Source organism: Mesoplodon bidens (assembly GCF_964165515.1).
Source record: "Mesoplodon bidens genome assembly, chromosome: 10".
Classification (NCBI taxonomy): domain Eukaryota; kingdom Metazoa; phylum Chordata; class Mammalia; order Artiodactyla; family Ziphiidae; genus Mesoplodon; species Mesoplodon bidens.
The window spans coordinates 73,906,213-73,923,080 of record NC_138172.1 but is presented as its reverse complement, the minus strand read 5'-3'; the positions used below and the strand labels follow the sequence as shown (position 1 = coordinate 73,923,080).

At 36.9% G+C, this 16,868-nt stretch overlaps 1 long non-coding RNA gene across 1 annotated transcript in view; it reads left to right on the top strand.

The window, feature by feature from the left end:
- Positions 1–14,460, top strand: part of LOC308623140 — a 74,612-nt gene extending 60,152 nt beyond the window's left edge. Inside the window, exon 4 of the long non-coding RNA XR_014016747.1 lies at positions 14,446–14,460. This is a non-coding gene — a long non-coding RNA (uncharacterized lncRNA). The remainder of the gene's footprint in view (positions 1–14,445) is intronic.
- Positions 14,461–16,868: the final 2,408 nt, after the last annotated feature.

The window sequence follows — 16,868 nt, the reverse complement described above, 5'->3', positions numbered from 1 at the left end:
TTAGGAATTCTCTTTATTGCCATTGTTCTAAAATTTCACTCTGTATATCTAGATGTAGTCCTTCCTTTCTTCTTTTTTAAAAAATTTATTTATTTACTTATCTACCTACCCCTCTATTTATTTATGTGTAGTTATCTCTCATTCATCTTATTCTGTTCCCAATCTGAAGATTCGTGTCTATTCAGCTCTGGAAAATTTTCTTTTATTATATTTTGAATTATTCTTCCCCTTTATCATTTATGTCTTTTATTTTTTCTAGAACATGTATAAATAGGTTGGGAGACTCTGGCTCTTCTCCATGTTTATAAATATTTCTTCATACAGTCTGTCTTCTTGTACCACATTCTGGGAGAATCCCTCAGCTACTGTTTCTAGCTCATTCTGCTATTTCCCCTTCTTCTGAATACTTTTCTTTTCCAAGGTCTCTACTTGGTTCTTTTTTTAAAAAAAAACAGTTATCTTCTTTTTTAAAAACTTTTTAAAAATAATTAATTAATTAATTTAATTTTGGCTGCGTTGGGTCTTTGTTGCTGCGCGTGGGCTTTCTCTAATTGTGGTGAGCGGGGGCTACTCTTTGTTGTGGTGTGTGAGCTTCTCCTTGTGGTGGCTTCTCTTGCTACGGAGCACGGGCTCCAGGTGTACAGGCTTCAGTAACTGTGGCAAGTGGGCTTAGTTGCTCTGTGGCATGTGGGATCTTCCCAGGCTAGGTCTTGAACCCGTGTGCCCTGCATTGGCAGGTGGATTCTTAACCACTGCACCACCAGGGAAGTCCTCTACTTGGTTCTTTTCATAACTTCCTTTTTGTCTCATGGATTCAATTATCTCTCACCTCTGTGAAGATTTTAATTATATTTCCCTTAAAATCACCTTCTGTGAGTTCCATTAACTGTTCCTTAGATTGGGCTTCCCTGGTGGCGCAGTGGTTGAGAATCTGCCTGCCAATGCAGGGGACACGGATTCGAGCCCTGGCCCAGGAAGATCCTACATGCAGTGGAGCAACTAAGCCCGTCCGCCACAACTACTGAGCCTGTGCTCTAGAGCCCGCGAGCCACAACTACTGAAGCCCGTGCACCTAGAGCCCGTGCTCTGCAGCAAGAGAAGCCACTGCAATGAGAAGCCTGCGCACTGCAATGAAGAGTAGCCCCCACTCGCCACAATTAGAGAAAGCTCACGCACAACAACAAAGACCCAATGCAGCCAAAAATAAATAAAATCATTTTTTTTCATTTTTTTTTTTTTTTGCGGTACGCAGGCCTCTCACTGTTGTGGCCTCTCCCGTTGCGGAGCACGGGCTCCGGACGCGCAGGCTGAGCGGCCATGGCTCACGGGCCCAGCCGCTCCGCGGCATGTGGGATCTTCCCGGCCCGGGGCACGAACCCGTGTCCCCTGCATCGGCAGGTGGACTCTCAACCACTGCACCACCAGGGAAGCCCTTGAGCTACTTTTTACTTTTTGAAATTCAAACAAATGCTATTGCCAACTTTGTGGAATAATGTTCCACATTCCCTGCAATTCCCTGGAATAATGTTCATGGACCTCGCAAAAGGTCAAAGACACTTTATGGGTTTCTCATGAGGTAGAATGCTTTGCAGCCATTAAACATGATGCTCATGAAGACAATGTATTACAAGAAAAATATTTATGATCTAATGCCAGAGGGGAAAGCAGGATTCAAAGTTGTAAGTATGCTACAGAAACGAGAGCAAGACCACTTAAAACTATGTAAAACACTTCTAGGAAAAAGACAGAAAGGAAATATGCAAAATAATAACAATAACATGGTGGATGGTAGAATTATGGGAATATATTTTTCTTTCCTAAATTTTCCAAAGATCTGTAATGTGCTTATATTACTTTCATTAGGTAAACAATTATACATGAAGAAAGGTAATAGCTCATGATTGTTGACCTTTAGCAGCTTTCTGCTAAGTCATCCTTGATTCAGCCCATCTTAAAAGGACATGCAGACCCACATGTACTCTATAGATAGAAATCTTGAAGTTAAATGATTGGAAAATTACACAAGAACATCTTTCTAATGTTCATTTTGGAAGGATAACTGCCATTGGCTTGCCTTGTAGAGGACAACTCCTTTTAATAAGGTCTTTTTGTACTTCATTAATCCCCCTTGGATGGCCTTTAATTAGACCAAATTCTGCTTACTATCTGCATCTTAAGACAAAAGCACATGGAAGGTACCAGACCATCTATTATAATGTGCTGGGAAGGACGTTGGCTTGGGTGTTAGGAGGCCTGAGTCTGAGCCTTAGCTGTGTGGCCTCAGCCGAGTCAACTTCATCTCTGAACTTTATCTTCCTCCTCCGCACCATGGGGATGAGGGTCCTGACTTCTATGGAGCTCTAGATGAGAAGGAAATTCTCAACTACTTAAATGACCTTTGACTTCTCCTAAGTAGGGACAATCAGAAAGGTGTCTGACTCCTACTAAAGTAGAAACAGCTGCAGAACAGGAAAGGGAAGAGTGATCGAAAAGGATACACTTGAAAATAAGCAAGAGCGAGAGCACTGGAGGGTGACTCTCAGGAGACCTGAACTCTAGTCCTAGCTATGCTGCTGGCTGAGGGTGTGATCCTGAGTTAGTCATTTCCTTTTTCTAGGGCCTTGCTTCTTCCTTTGTGAAATAAGGTGACAGGTCTAAGGCTCCTCCTGGTTACAAATTCTATTAATATATGATTCTATATTATAGGACGAGGGGTGCCTGTTGTAGCCTCACTTGGTTCTTGCAGGGCCTCTTTGTTATTCAAGAGACTCAGCACAATGTTGACTTTTTAATCTTTTAATTAATTCTCATGTCATCCATGAAGTAAATCAGAAGAGAAAATCCAGATGAACATTCCCATTTAAGCCAGTTTCTTGAGGCTGATATTTTAACAAACAATAAACTGATGAATCATGAGATGACCTTGGAAAATATTAGACTCTTAAATCTTCTCAACATTTTTCAGGAAATAGGCTGTAAATGAGGGAAGGAAAAATGTAAATATGTTCAAGATGGGGAACTACCTTAAATAAAAATAACTACATTTTACTTTGAAATAAAAAAAAAATCTCCTCCTGAAAGAGTACTTGGGATGGGTACAAACGTAGTATCAGGGATTTTTCTTTAGATCACACAACCAGCTTTTTATTTGCTAACCAGAGCATTTTGGAAAATTTGCATCATGAATGCAGACCCGGGCAAGGAGGCCAGTTGGGATGGGTGACTTCTCCAGCCGCTTTCTCAGTTATTTGGTTTTCCTGATGGTCAACTCTGCCCTAAAACCAAACTCATCATCATCAGGGGAAGCTGTGGGGTAAAAATGTGAGGGTGGCAAGATTTATCTTCTGGTTCAGCATCTGGTTCTCCCTGCTCAGTGTCAACTCGCCAAAGCTGCCTTATATACCTGTTTTCTTTCCTCTCTCTTTCTTCCCACCCTCCCTCCCTCCCTGTTTCCTTCCTTTCTTCCTTACTTCCTTTTTCTTTCTCTTTCTTTCTTTCTTTTTCTTCTTTCTTTCTTTCTTTCTTTCCCTTTCCCCTTCCTCCCTCCCTTCCTTCCTTCTTTCCTTCCTTCCTCCCTTTCCCTCTTTCCCTTTCTTTCTTTGTTTCCCCCTTCCTTCCTTCCTTCCTTCCCCTCTTTCCCTTTCTTTCTTTCTTTCTTTCCTCCTTCCTTCCTTCCTTCCTTGTCTCTTTCTCTCTTTCTTTCTCTTTCTTTTCTCTCCACACATTCAGTATATTTTACCAGGAGAAATTTTCTACATTTATTGTTCTGACCTATAATTGGTTGAGAATATCCTACAGTGGGTTATATATTCCCATGTTTTGTAAGCTTATAGGATTAAAACACTCAAACAAATGGAATACCTTTTCCACCCACAGCCTTGGGGGAAGGTGGGGGTGTGAGAGGAAGGGGCATTTATAGGGTCTATCAATCAGGGTCCATCTGCAAATAGCAGAAACCACTCTGGCTAATTTCAACAACCCTTTAATAAGGGAATTATATGCTTACAAAATTGTTTGAAGGGTTATCAGAAGATCCCTAGGTTGAGCTTCCAAGAATGACCCCTAGAACAAGATGGTGGAAGTGGCCCACAAAGGGAGCTGTTACTTCTGTCAATACTAGTAAGTTGGGGGATCAGGAAGTGCTAGGACCACATTGCTCCTGACACCCACAGAGCTAAGAAACAGACACTGGGACTCCTGCCACTGCTGTCACAGAAGAACCCAACCCATCTCTATTTTCATGTGTGCCAACAGAAATAACAGAAAACAGCAGAAGCGTGGCCTGTACCTTATTTCTGCCTTCCAAATCCCCAGGTGTGTTTCCTTGATGGACTCAGAACTCTCACTGTCAAGGAGTCTAGGAAATACATAGTCTATCTTTTTTTATCTGAAGTACTTAGTGAAGTATATTACAAGGGAGTTGGAACGGAGCTGAGTGAGCCTAACTGTGATATGTAACATGGGAGGAGGGAGGGGGAACAACTTCATTTTCCCCAAGGGCCCTGGAGGTTCACTCCCATACGCCAAGGCCAGCTATGAACATCATCATGGGTATAGAAAGAAGCCACATGGAGCATAAAGCCCTCTGGTAGGGTAGGACTCAGAGTATAGAGTGTAAGTCACTGCTGGTTTCCTAGAGCTTACACTGTCTCACCTGAGAAATGGAAATACAGACTCACAGTCTGGCAGGCCAATTATATATACAGATATGTAGATAATGATATATCTATATATATAGATAATTATATATATGTGACTATATATATATGCCTTTGAAAACAAATGCATTTGGTAATTTAATTTGCATTTTAAAAAAAAATGAACCTTAGATGCCATCCATATGTAGAGATATGTCCAACTCACAACATCTACTTGTTGTGAGCCTGCTAAGTGCCAAGGAATGCTTTCACATGTGCTTTCTCATTTAATTTTCATAGCACATGAATTCAGAATTCCTGGGCTATGAGCTCTATTGTATATATGAGACAGTTACTAAATTTCTTCCAGGGGGCAAAGAGGGGCTACCCTTAGTATGTGTGAAGGCGATTCATGTATCGTTACTGGAGAAAGTGAAAGTTGAAATATACGTGCAACTATTTAGAGAAGATGTCAGATTTCCAAAATCAGAATGTGTGAGGAAATTTAAATATATGTCTAACCCACGTGACATTGGACTGCTGAACTTTAATTTAATGGTGTTGCAAAGGAAGTGTTATGACCTTAGTAGTATTGTGTTCTTGTGTGTGAACAGAGCATAGTTTAACAAGTTCCTTATTGATGGGCATTTGGTTGTCTCTGATCTTTTTCTACTGTAGACAATGAAGCAATGATGAATTATCCTGTACATGCATCATTTTGTCAGTGTGGAAGGAAACGTATAAAATCTCCAGAAGTGGAAATGTCAGGTCAAAGGGTAAATGTATTGCAAATTTGGGAAATATTGCCAATCGCTTCCTATTATGGTTGTGTCACTTTTCATTCCCACTGGCAATGGTTGAGATTACCTGATTCCCCAAAGCCTTGCTAACAGAAACTGCTGCTTAACTTTTGGGTTTTTCCTAATTTAATAGTTATCTCAGTTTAGTTTCAATTTGCTTTTTTCATATTATGACTTGAAGAAAGTTTACTTTCTTTTTATATGCGTAAGGGCCATTTGTATCTCTTTTTCTATGAACTTTCAGTTCATGTACTTTGCTCATTTTTCTTTAAAAAGACTGATCATTATTGGTCTTTTTTGTATTGATTTATTGTAATTCTTCATATATTTGGATAATTAGCACTTTGTCTAAGATGCAGGTTGCAAATATATCTTTCCCAATTTATCATTTGTCTTTCAACATTGCTTTGGCATATTTTTCCATGTACTTTAAAAAGTTCTATGTAGTAAAAATTGCTATTTTTTGTGTGTGTCTTCTGCATTTTGAGTCATAGTTAGCTTGTAAAGAAGTTACTCATGTTTTCTTCTGATATTTTTATAGTTTCATTTTTCAACATCAAGATTTTAAAGATAGTTGCCTTTTTCCTGGTACATGATGAGAGGAATAGTTTCAACTTTATTTTTTCCAGGTGGCTACTCGGTTGTCTCAACATTTATTTGAAACTTTTTTCTTGCCACTCTGATTTGAGTTACCATCTTTTCATATACTAAATTTTTGTATGTATTTGGCTCTATTTCTGCAACTTAAATTCTCCTCCTTTAGCCTGTTTAGTCATGCACAATTATTGGGACCTGTTAGCATGTTTTAATATCCATTTGGGATAGCTCCAGCACATTGTTCTTCATTTTTCAAGTTTTTTTGGTTACTCTTGCTTATTTATTTTTTGGAATGAATTTAGAAAAAACTTATCTATTTCTTGGGAAAAAATCAGTTGGTAATTTTATTAAGATCAGGTTAAATTTATAAATTGACTCAGAGAGAACAGACTTTTTGTCATGTTGAATTTTTCTGCCAAGAATAAGGCATATATTTCCATTGTTCTGTTCTACTTTTGTGTCCCACAGTAGCATTTTGAAATTTTCCTCATAAAGATGTATATTTCTTGTTAAGTTTATTCTTGTATTTTATCTATTTGTTGTTGTATTTGCTGTTGCAGATGTGCTTTTCTTTTCCATTGTATTGTTTTATATGAGAAAACTATTCATTGCTGTATATTAATTTTATAACCTGCAATTTACTGCATTCTCTTATTATTAGTAGTAGATTATCAGTTGGTTCTCTTAAATATATAATCATATCTTCTGAAAATAGTGACAGTTTTGCCATCTCTTACAATTCTTACACTTTCTCTTGTCTAATTGTATTTCTTAATATCTTCAGGACAATATTAAATAGCAGTGGTGATAGGGAGCATCTTCAGCTTGTTTCTTACCTTAGCGTGAGTTCTTCCATTGTTCTCCATTAAGATTGTTTCTCATTTCTGGCTTAATAAATCATGTTAAATAAGTCATCCATTTATATTTCATGGGGTGTTTTTTAAAATCAAGAATCGTTTTTTATTTTTTTGCAAATCCTTATTAGCATCAGTTGAGATAATTTTTCTCCTCATATATATTAATATAGAAATATCACTGATATTAAACCATCTTTTCATTCATGGAATAAACAACACTTGATCATTATTTTAAACGTACCCCTTGATTCTGCTTGCTAATATTTTATTTAATGTTTTTATGTTGATATTTATAAGTGAGACTGGTCTGTAATTTTCTTTCTTTGTGCAATCTTTGCCAGGTTTTGATATCAATGTTATATTTGTTCTGGAACCATTAAGAAATAAACAATCAGATCGAGATTTCTCAGAAAACATGGGCCTTGTGAATTTTTTTTTTAAATTTAATTTCATTTATTTTTGGCTGTGTTGGGTCTTCGTTGCTGCGCACGGGGTTTCTCTAGTTGTGGTGAGCGGGGGCTACTCTTCGTTGCAGTGTGTGGGCTTCTCATTGTGGTGGTTTCTCTTGTTGCGGAGCACGGGCTCTAGGTGCACGGGCTTCAGTAGTTGTGGCACGCGGGCTCTAGAGCACAGGCTCAGTAGTTGTGGTGCACGGGCTTAGTTGCTCCGGGGCATGTGGGATCTTCCCAGACCAGGGATTGAAGCCGTGTCCCCTGCATTGGCAGGAGGATTCTTATCCACTGCACCACCAGGGAAGTCCCGGGCCATGTGAATTTAAGCACCTACGTGAAGCCTAACTGTGGTTCTATATTTTCAGAGGATATTTTTACTTTCCCTCCCATCCACCATCAAGATTGAAGCAGGTAAGTTTTCTTACTGTACTTTTCTGTACGCTGGATTTTTCTAGCTCATCTTTTGGTATTTTAGCTTTGTGCATGGGTCTCCTATCCATCTCCCTCACTTTGGGAGGACTTCCATGCTCTAGACATTGGGAGGATGTCAAAATAGAAACTTGAGGTCATAAAAGATGACTTTAAGGCACCTGGCATTGCACTTGGATTTCTCCTTTCACCCATTTGGCCTATGTAACTTTTTGTAACTTTATTGCTAACTTATTCTTAAAAGTGAAAACAGATCTATTTTGTCCAGAATTTTTACTTGTCTTTCAGAAAGAAGCTGTTAAGGTTATCTGGTCTACCATACTGCTAGAAACAGATATTAGGACTTGCCATAAGAAATATCAAAATATTTTATAATACTAAAGCAATTAAAATGGTGTGGTTTTGGCATAGAGATAAATAGATTAATGAGGCAGAATGGAGACTATAGAAATAGATCTGTCTCTATATAAGAACTTAGTATATATCCTTGCCACATACAACTTTTAGAATTAAATTCCAGATGGATTAAAAAAAAACCAAAGCTACAAAAGTGTTAGATAAAAATACAGACAAATATATATATATAACTACTGAAAAGGAAAGATCCTCTAAGTCAAACACACATACACTCATATAAGAAAATATATTTGTAACAAATATTTGTAAACCATGGAGTAGAGAAATTCTCTAAAGCAAGACATACTCATGCTTGCACAAAGAGCTTTGCAGGAAAAGTTGATAAATTCGATTACTTCAACATCAAAACCAAAGTGAAAGAATAAGCAAGAGCCTACAAGAAAAGATTTTCATCATATATACAGTAAAAAAAAATTACTGTCACAAATCTGTTAGACAGTCAACAAGAAAAAAAAGCAATTCAGTAGAAAAATTGTCAATGGCTATAAAGAAGTAAAACAAAAACCCAATAAAAATATTAAAAGATATGTCCCTTTTACAGTTAATCAGGGACCTGCAAATCTTAACAATGAGAAACTATTTGTTAACTATGATGTAGTCAAGAATTTCATACTGGTTATATCAAGTGAAGGCAAATAGGCAGAAAATTGATATCCTAATTTCAGTTGGGAATCTAAATTGATATAATCTTTTTAGAGATAATTTAATGATATAAAAATTCTAAAAATGCATACCCTTTTATGTAAGCATGCTACTTACACAGCATACATTATAAGAATATATGCATTTATGACAAAGAGATTCTATAATAATAAAAATTTAAGACATTATTATTCTATAATAATAAATTTTTTTTAAATTTGTTAAATGATCTATGGATTGTACATGTGCACAAGGAGATGTACAATAATGTTTATTGCATCACTATTTGTGATAGCAAATAGTCAAAAAGAACTTAAATGATAATGATGGAGGAATGGATAAAATGTGGTCTAATCATATGATAGATTACTATGTAGCAGTTAAAAGGAATAAACAGACATGTTTATCAATGTGGATGGATAGCATATGTAATTTGCATGATAAAAGCAAGTCGTAGAGTCATACAGAAAGAAGCCATTTTTGTTATAATTTTTTTTTTACATTTTTTGTCTTTGGTATTAACATAGAATAGATTCTCTCATTCAGTAGTATTTTGAGTATTCAATAAATATTCTATGATGAATTATAGGAAACACAGTACTTTGTTGCAGAACTCAAGAAGCTAAGAAAAACAGATGTAATGAGAAAAAATATCTGCTGGGCCAAGTGCCAGGTACTTTTACAGCTACTGTATTACTTATTTCTCCCAAGTGTTGGAGATGCATATTATTACCCATTTTGTTTTTTCCAATGGGAAACTAGCTAAATTAATTATATTGCAAATACGCAATAAAATACCATGAAGAAAGCAAACACATATATAGTCTTTGGTTGAACCATATACCATTCTAAGTGCTCTAGATTACATATACTATCTCACATAATTTCCCAACTTTACTACTACTATCCCATTTTACATATGAGACAAGAAGTTAAGAAACATGCCCAAGATGACACATATATATATATATTTTTTTCTATGTCATAATGTTGATATTCAGTCCAGTAATCCTCCACTGTAACAGCTCCTTTACTTTGCAGTGAAAATTGATTTGTATATTTTTTGCCTCTGAGTCCTTGTGGGATTTTTTTTTTAATTCAAACAGAAAGTCACAAAAATTATAATCATCCTCATCAGTTCACTCAGTCCCATGTAATTAATTTTTTTTTCATCTTGATCTTTTGTTAGCACTTTTACGAATTCATCAGTTTTCCATTAGAGTTCTGAAAATGCTTATTCATTCAGTTCAGCAGTATACTCAGTTACCAAAAACCTGTACTCGTCAGAGTCTTTTCCATGCATTCCTTGAAGATGAAACCCTTTTATAGGAACATTTTTGCAAAAGCATCAGAGTACACCCAGAACTGTCTGTAAATGACAAAAGACTTAAAAATGACCACGGTTAAAGATTTGATGAAAGTTCATAATAATGCAATTGACAAGGAAATTTACTTATTTCTGAGATATACATTTTAAAGTAATAACTAGAATTATGACTTATAACATTATACGAGAACATATAAGAGTTTTAGAAATTTCATGTAATGTCTGAAACATTTATATTAACATATTTCCATACAAATAACCCAAAGAAAGTTTAGTATTAGTTGCTTTTTTGTTTGTTTGTTTTTTTATACTGCAGGTTCTTATTAGTCATCAATTTTATACACTTCAGTGTATACATGTCAATCCCAATCGCCCAATTTAGCACACCACCATCCCCACCCCACCGCGGTTTTCCCCCCTTGGTATCCATACGTTTGTTCTCTACATCTGTGTCTCAACTTCTGCCCTGCAAACCGGTTCATCTGTACCATTATTCTAGGTTCCACATACATGCGTTAATATACGATATTTGTTTTTCTCTTTCTGACTTACTTCACTCTGTATGACAGTCTTTAGATCCATCCACGTCTCAACAAATGACTCAATTTTGTTCCTTTTTATGGCTGAGTAATATTCCATTGTATATATGTACCACATCTTCTTTATCCATTCATCTGTCGATGGGCATTTAGGTTGCTTCCATGACCTAGCTATTGTAAATAGTGCTGCAATGAACAATGGGGTGCATGTGTCTTTTTGAATTATGGTTTTCTCTGGGTATATGCCCAGGAGTGGGGTTGCTGGATCATATGGTAATTCTATTTTTAGTTTTTTAAGGAACCTCCATACTGTTCTCCATAGTGGCTGTATCAATTTACATTGCCACCAACAGTGCAAGAGGATTCCCTTTTCTCCACACTCTCTCCAGCATTTATTGTTTGTAGATTTTCTGATGATGCCCATTCTAACTGGTGTGAGGTGATACCTCATTGTACTTTTGATTTGCATTTCTCTAATAATTAGTGATGTTGAACAGCTTTTCATGTGCTTCTTGGCCATCTGTATGTCCTCTTTGGAGAAATGTCTATTTAGGTCTTCCACCCATTTTTTGATTGGGTTGTTTGTTTTTTTTTTTTTTTTTTTTTTTTTTTTTTTTTTGGGTTGTTTGTTTTTTGATATTGAGCTCCATGAACTGCTTGTATAATTTGGAGATTAATCCTTAGTCTGTTGCTTCATTTGCAAATATTTTCTCCCATTCTGAGGGTTGTCTTTTTGTCTTGTTTATGGTTTCCTTTGCTGTGCAAAAGCTTTTAAGTTTTTTTAGGTCCCATTTGTTTATTTTTGTTTTTATTTCCATTACTCTAAGAGGTGGATCAAAAAAGATCTTGCTGTGATTTATGTCAAAGAATGTTCTTCCTTGTTTTCCTCTAAATGTTTTATAGTTTGCAGTCTTAACATTTAGGTCTCTAATCCATTTTGAGTTTATTTTTGTGTATGGTGTTAGGGAGTGTTCTAATTTCATTCTTTTACATGTAGCTGTCCAGTTTTCCCAGCACCACTTATTGAAGAGACTGTCTTTTCTAAGCTCACAAAATAATGCTGTATGTTATCAAAGAAAAATATGGCAGGTGGATTAGAAAGACACACATTAAATATCTGAGAGATGTCTATGGTGAAGGGGGAAGAGTGGGGGTAAAGGAATAAAACTGCAAATTGGCTGTAACTAAGATGTATGAATAATCAAATCATGTCAATCCATTTGTACAACTGAGGTCTAACAATTTTTGAAAAACAAAGCAAACAAATAAACAAAACTCTGATACAACCATACCAGTTCTTAGGTGAGAATTAAAAGAAGTTAGTTAAAAAAGCAAAATCAAGGGACTTCCCTGGTGGTCCAGTGGTTAAGACCCCACTCTCCCAATACAGGGGGCACAGGGTTCAATCCCTGGTGGGGGGACTAAGGTCCCACATGCCACAAGGCCAAAAAAAAAAAAAAAAAACAAGTCAAAGAACCACGTGTACAGTGTAATAAAACATAAAACAAACCTACAAAATAAAACTCTCTTTACACACACACACACACGCAAATGCATAGAGAAAGTTTTGAAAAAGATAACTATTGGAAAACTTTAAATAGCGATGTGGAAAATTTTCTTAGATTATTCATAAAAAATTATAAATAGTATAGGATAAAATAAATGCAGATAGAAATTCCAGGAGAAACAAAAAGCAGTAAGAAAGGAAATCTAATGGTCACTGCTTCTGTAATGAACAATATTTTCATAGTCACAGTAATGTAAAGAGGTGGGTTTTTTTGGCCCTCTTTCTCTCACTCTACACAGGTGTGTGTGAATGATGTATATATATGTTACATATGTGAGTATTTAATTTTCACAAGGATTTTATGCCCCAAATATTCATGCCATAGTAAAATTTTTCTCATTTATGTATAGAATATAGCTCCCAAGCAGACCATACACTTGCTCTTTTACAGTCACATCATCGCTACCCTTCTGAATGTCTGTCTGTCTGTCTCTCTGTCTTTGTCTCTGTCTCTCCCCAAATGTATATATATGTAAATATATATATATGTGTGTGTGTGTGTATATATATATATATATATATATATATATATATATATATATATATATATGTATTTCTCAGCTATACAGCAGGTCAAGTTTTTAGAGACTTCCAGGAGTTAAAATGAGAGGAGATAGACAATGCTACTATTGAACAGTATCTGACTCTGTAATTATAATGCATTTATTGCCAAGAGCAAAGAATTTTAATTGATTTTTAGTTGTTCATAACCAACCTATCAGTAAAGCTTAGGAGACCTAGTTATAAACTTGATAATGCAAAAATCAAGTGTGGATGACAGAAGATACAAAGTGAAGTGTAGAATTACTGAGTGGATTTGTTGGGGAGCTAATATCTTAATTCTATAAAAAGAGAGTTGACGAAACGAAAACTAAAGGTGTTAGGATGTTATTTATAGTTATAAAGGTATAGAGCAACTAAAGGGGGAGGTAGAGGAGGTGTTGGAAAATGAGCTGAGTTTTTCATCTATCATAGGACAGGTTAAATAGATAATGTCAAACATTGATAAACCAAGAAATGGCAGTAGAAGCTTATTTAGGAATATGGAAATATAGCAGAGTGCCTTTTCTTTCCAATATCAAAAATAACCCTAATTCAGTTTGACTTGGATTGTCAGGAAACGTATTGGCTCTCATCACTGAACTTCCAGAGGTAGGACAGGTTTAAGATTGATCCAATCCAGTATATCTAGCTCTGTTTCCCTGCATTTCTCTTGACCCTGAACTTATTTGTGACTTGGCCTCTCCTCAGGTTGGTATTAAGATAGCTGGCATTCTAGGTCTTTCCACATTTCCAAGTCCTGGAAAAACTGGTCTCTAGTTCCCCAGAAGGAAAATGAAATTTCCTCTTTCTCTCTCATTCAAGGGTCTTCTTCCATTATTTATATTCCGACTGAAAATGAACCTATTTACATGGTGATCGATGGTGGGAGCAACCATTCTTCATAGAAAGGAAAGACTTGGCCACTTCCATGGTAGAGTGTGAGCTGCTTGGAGCAGGCCAGGAGAATGGCCATGGACTTGCTTAGGCTTAGGAAGTAATTATAAGTTGTTCTTGAGTAGTACACCTGCCTATTATTCTCGACCTCCAGTAGGTGTTATTTTTTAAAAAACCATTTATTTGTTTGTTTGTTTGTTTGTTTGTTTATTGGCTGTGTCAAGTGGCTTGCAGGATCTTAGTTCACCAACCAGGAATCGAACCTGTGCCCCCTGCAATGGAAGCGCAATGGTCCTAGCCACTGGACTGCCAGGGAATTCCCTCCAGGAGGTGTTATTAATGTTACATCTCAGTCTCAATGTGGCTGGGAGAAGTTAGGAAAGAGCTGGTGCCCAGGCTTGGAGCAAAGAATTACAACTAAAAGTGGAATCCCTAACCCCTAGATGGAGATGGTTAGTAATATCAGTCAGCAGAAGGAGCTGGGTCCAGGAGAAAGGTGAGCCATGACGTGTGGACTAAGGAGAAGCTTCTCAAACACATTGGGGGATACGTGTGGTTATTTATCGCAACGAGTTTGCTAGGGGCTTGAATCATAATTATGGGTATAATTATTTGGGTATAAAGAGGATGAATGACCAAATTTTATATATGGGTTTCAAATAGATTGGATTTCAACCCAATTTTTCATCAGTCCTTCTCCCTTTTGGAAGAATATTTGGAAAAAAATATTCCCTTATTTTACAGAAAGTCGCTATCCTCTGTAAATGAATTTCCTGGACAGAATCCATTACCTGGCCAGTGGAAGGAAGGCTCCTTAGGTAAGACATGAATACCTCCTTGTCCACTTAGCTATTGATTTGATTTTTAAAAAAAACCTCTCATTTGTGTGCAGTTGTGCCTGTTCATGTTCAATCAAAAATTACAGCAAGACAGAGATGGGCCCTGTGAAATTCTCCTTCCACAATGCCTACCATTTCACTATGTGTAACTGGGCTTCTAATAAAAGATTCCATGTACTGGTGTTCTTCTAAGGGAGCTTTCTAGGGCAGTTGTGGGGCTGGAGATGTAGATATTCTGGTCAAATATGAATATAATATTCACTTTTAAATTCTGGAGAAGACTATCTGGGATAGCAATGTATTTCCTGATTCCTAGAGACTATGAATGGAATGGACTGAAACTTGTTTTTGATAGTTTACCTGTTCATCTATCTGAAGGAAGAATGCAAAATCAGATACACTTTCAAGGTCCTTTTCTAGTTCTGGCTTTTTACATATTTAAAATTCAAGAGGGCTTCCCTGGTGGCGCAGTGGTTGAGAGTCCGCCTGCCGATGCAGGGGACACGGGTTCGTGCCCCGGTCTGGGAAGATCCCACATGCCGCGGAGCGGCTAGGCCCGTGAGCCATGGCCGCTGAGCCTGCGCGTCCGGAGCCTGTGCTCCACAACGGGAGAGGCCACGACAGTGAGAGGCCCGCGTACCGAAAAAAAAAAAAAAATTCAAGAGCACAAAAAAATTTTAAGCTTCCCATTTCATTTTGCCCCCAAGGTACATAAGTTTGATGAGAGCATGGGCATGGTAAACAGAAAGAAAAATTATAAACTTGGGTTTAAACTTGTTTTTCCTTAAAATGACAAAGCTATGATTTGTCACGTATTCTATATAGCTTTGGAAGAGAATTCTTCCTCCATTTACTCCTAAGAATTATTATATTCAGGAGAAAGGCATAGGGAAGAGTGTTTCTAAATAAAATTTTATTCAAGGTTGGCAGCCATCGATGTTCAAGGAAATAATAATAGGGCAATAATCATTTGTTCCTGCAAAATGCTTTTCCATGGAAGGATCTTGAAGAACATTTAGAAATGGTGACCTCATTAATCCCAGCCACATTTACGTGAAAGAACAGGCGCACGTGTGACAATGTTGCAGACAGCCAAAGGGCTGCAAAGGAAAGTTAAATGGTTTGTCAAAGGTCAACTTACAGATCCCTAGGAAGAGTTTGACGATTATGTTAATCACTGACAGTGGCTTAATATGTTTCTCTTCCAAGAATATGGGAAGGTCGTCTTAAGTCTTTGGAATAAGCATCGTCTTTAAAATATAATTTGTTCTACTTTCTCAGATTATGAAAGTAGTACATGATCATTGTGGAAAATTTGGAAGACATAAGACAGTAGAAAGATGGGAAAAAGTCATCATCCCACACTCTCAAAAACAGTATCTTTTCTTTCTTGTAATAGCTGGAATGGCTTTGACTTCTTGACCAGGTTCTGACCGATACATTGGATAGCATGGTTCAAAACTTCTATAGCACTACTTCCTGCTAAGTGACTGGGGTCCATATCATAGATCACAGATGCTGATTCAAGTAGGTCATTATCAGAAGGTCAAGTAAATGAAAGAAGGCGGGGCTACAGAGAATTGTACAGGTATATAAATGCCTTGTTTCTCCTTTGCCTGAAATGGAGCAAAGTTAACCAGATGAAATTAAACCCATGAAAGACATCTTTTATATGGGCTCTTCTGCACCATAGGGTAAACTTTCCTCCTTCTCTCTGTTATCTAATAATGGCCTCCTCCCTTTTTCTCCTGCTATCTCTTCTATTTCTTAAGTGACTTCATCTATAAGGATAAAAAACTTTTTATGCAGTACCAACTTTAACAATACCAGATTTTGAAACTGGAGCATAAGACAAATGGGCATGATTTTAAAGAGAGAAATTATAATATTAATGACAATGAAAACTGTTATGAGTCAGAAGGAAAATATTTTCAAGTTTTAACAAATAGCTGTTCAGAATTTATCATGTACTGTGTCAGGCACTGCTGGTGATTTTTTTTTTTAAAGATGTATTTATTATTTATTTATTTATTTTTGGCTGTGTCGGGTCTTAGCTGCAGCACGCGGGAACATATATTGGGAAGGACCAAGCAATGAGTTGCCGAAATTTGGAGGAGGAAGAACAGGTGTGAAGGCAGTTTGCTTCTTGGAAGAACTGGGATTTGAACTCCCCTTTGAGGATAAGAAGGATTCAATAGGCACAAAAGCCTGGAGAGGTCATCCCAGCAGGAGGCACTGACCTGAGCAGAAGCCTAGAAGCTGGACAATGCAGAACAGCCTCCGGGTAGGAGCAACAGAGACCAAATGTTAAGCTGCAATGTAATGGAG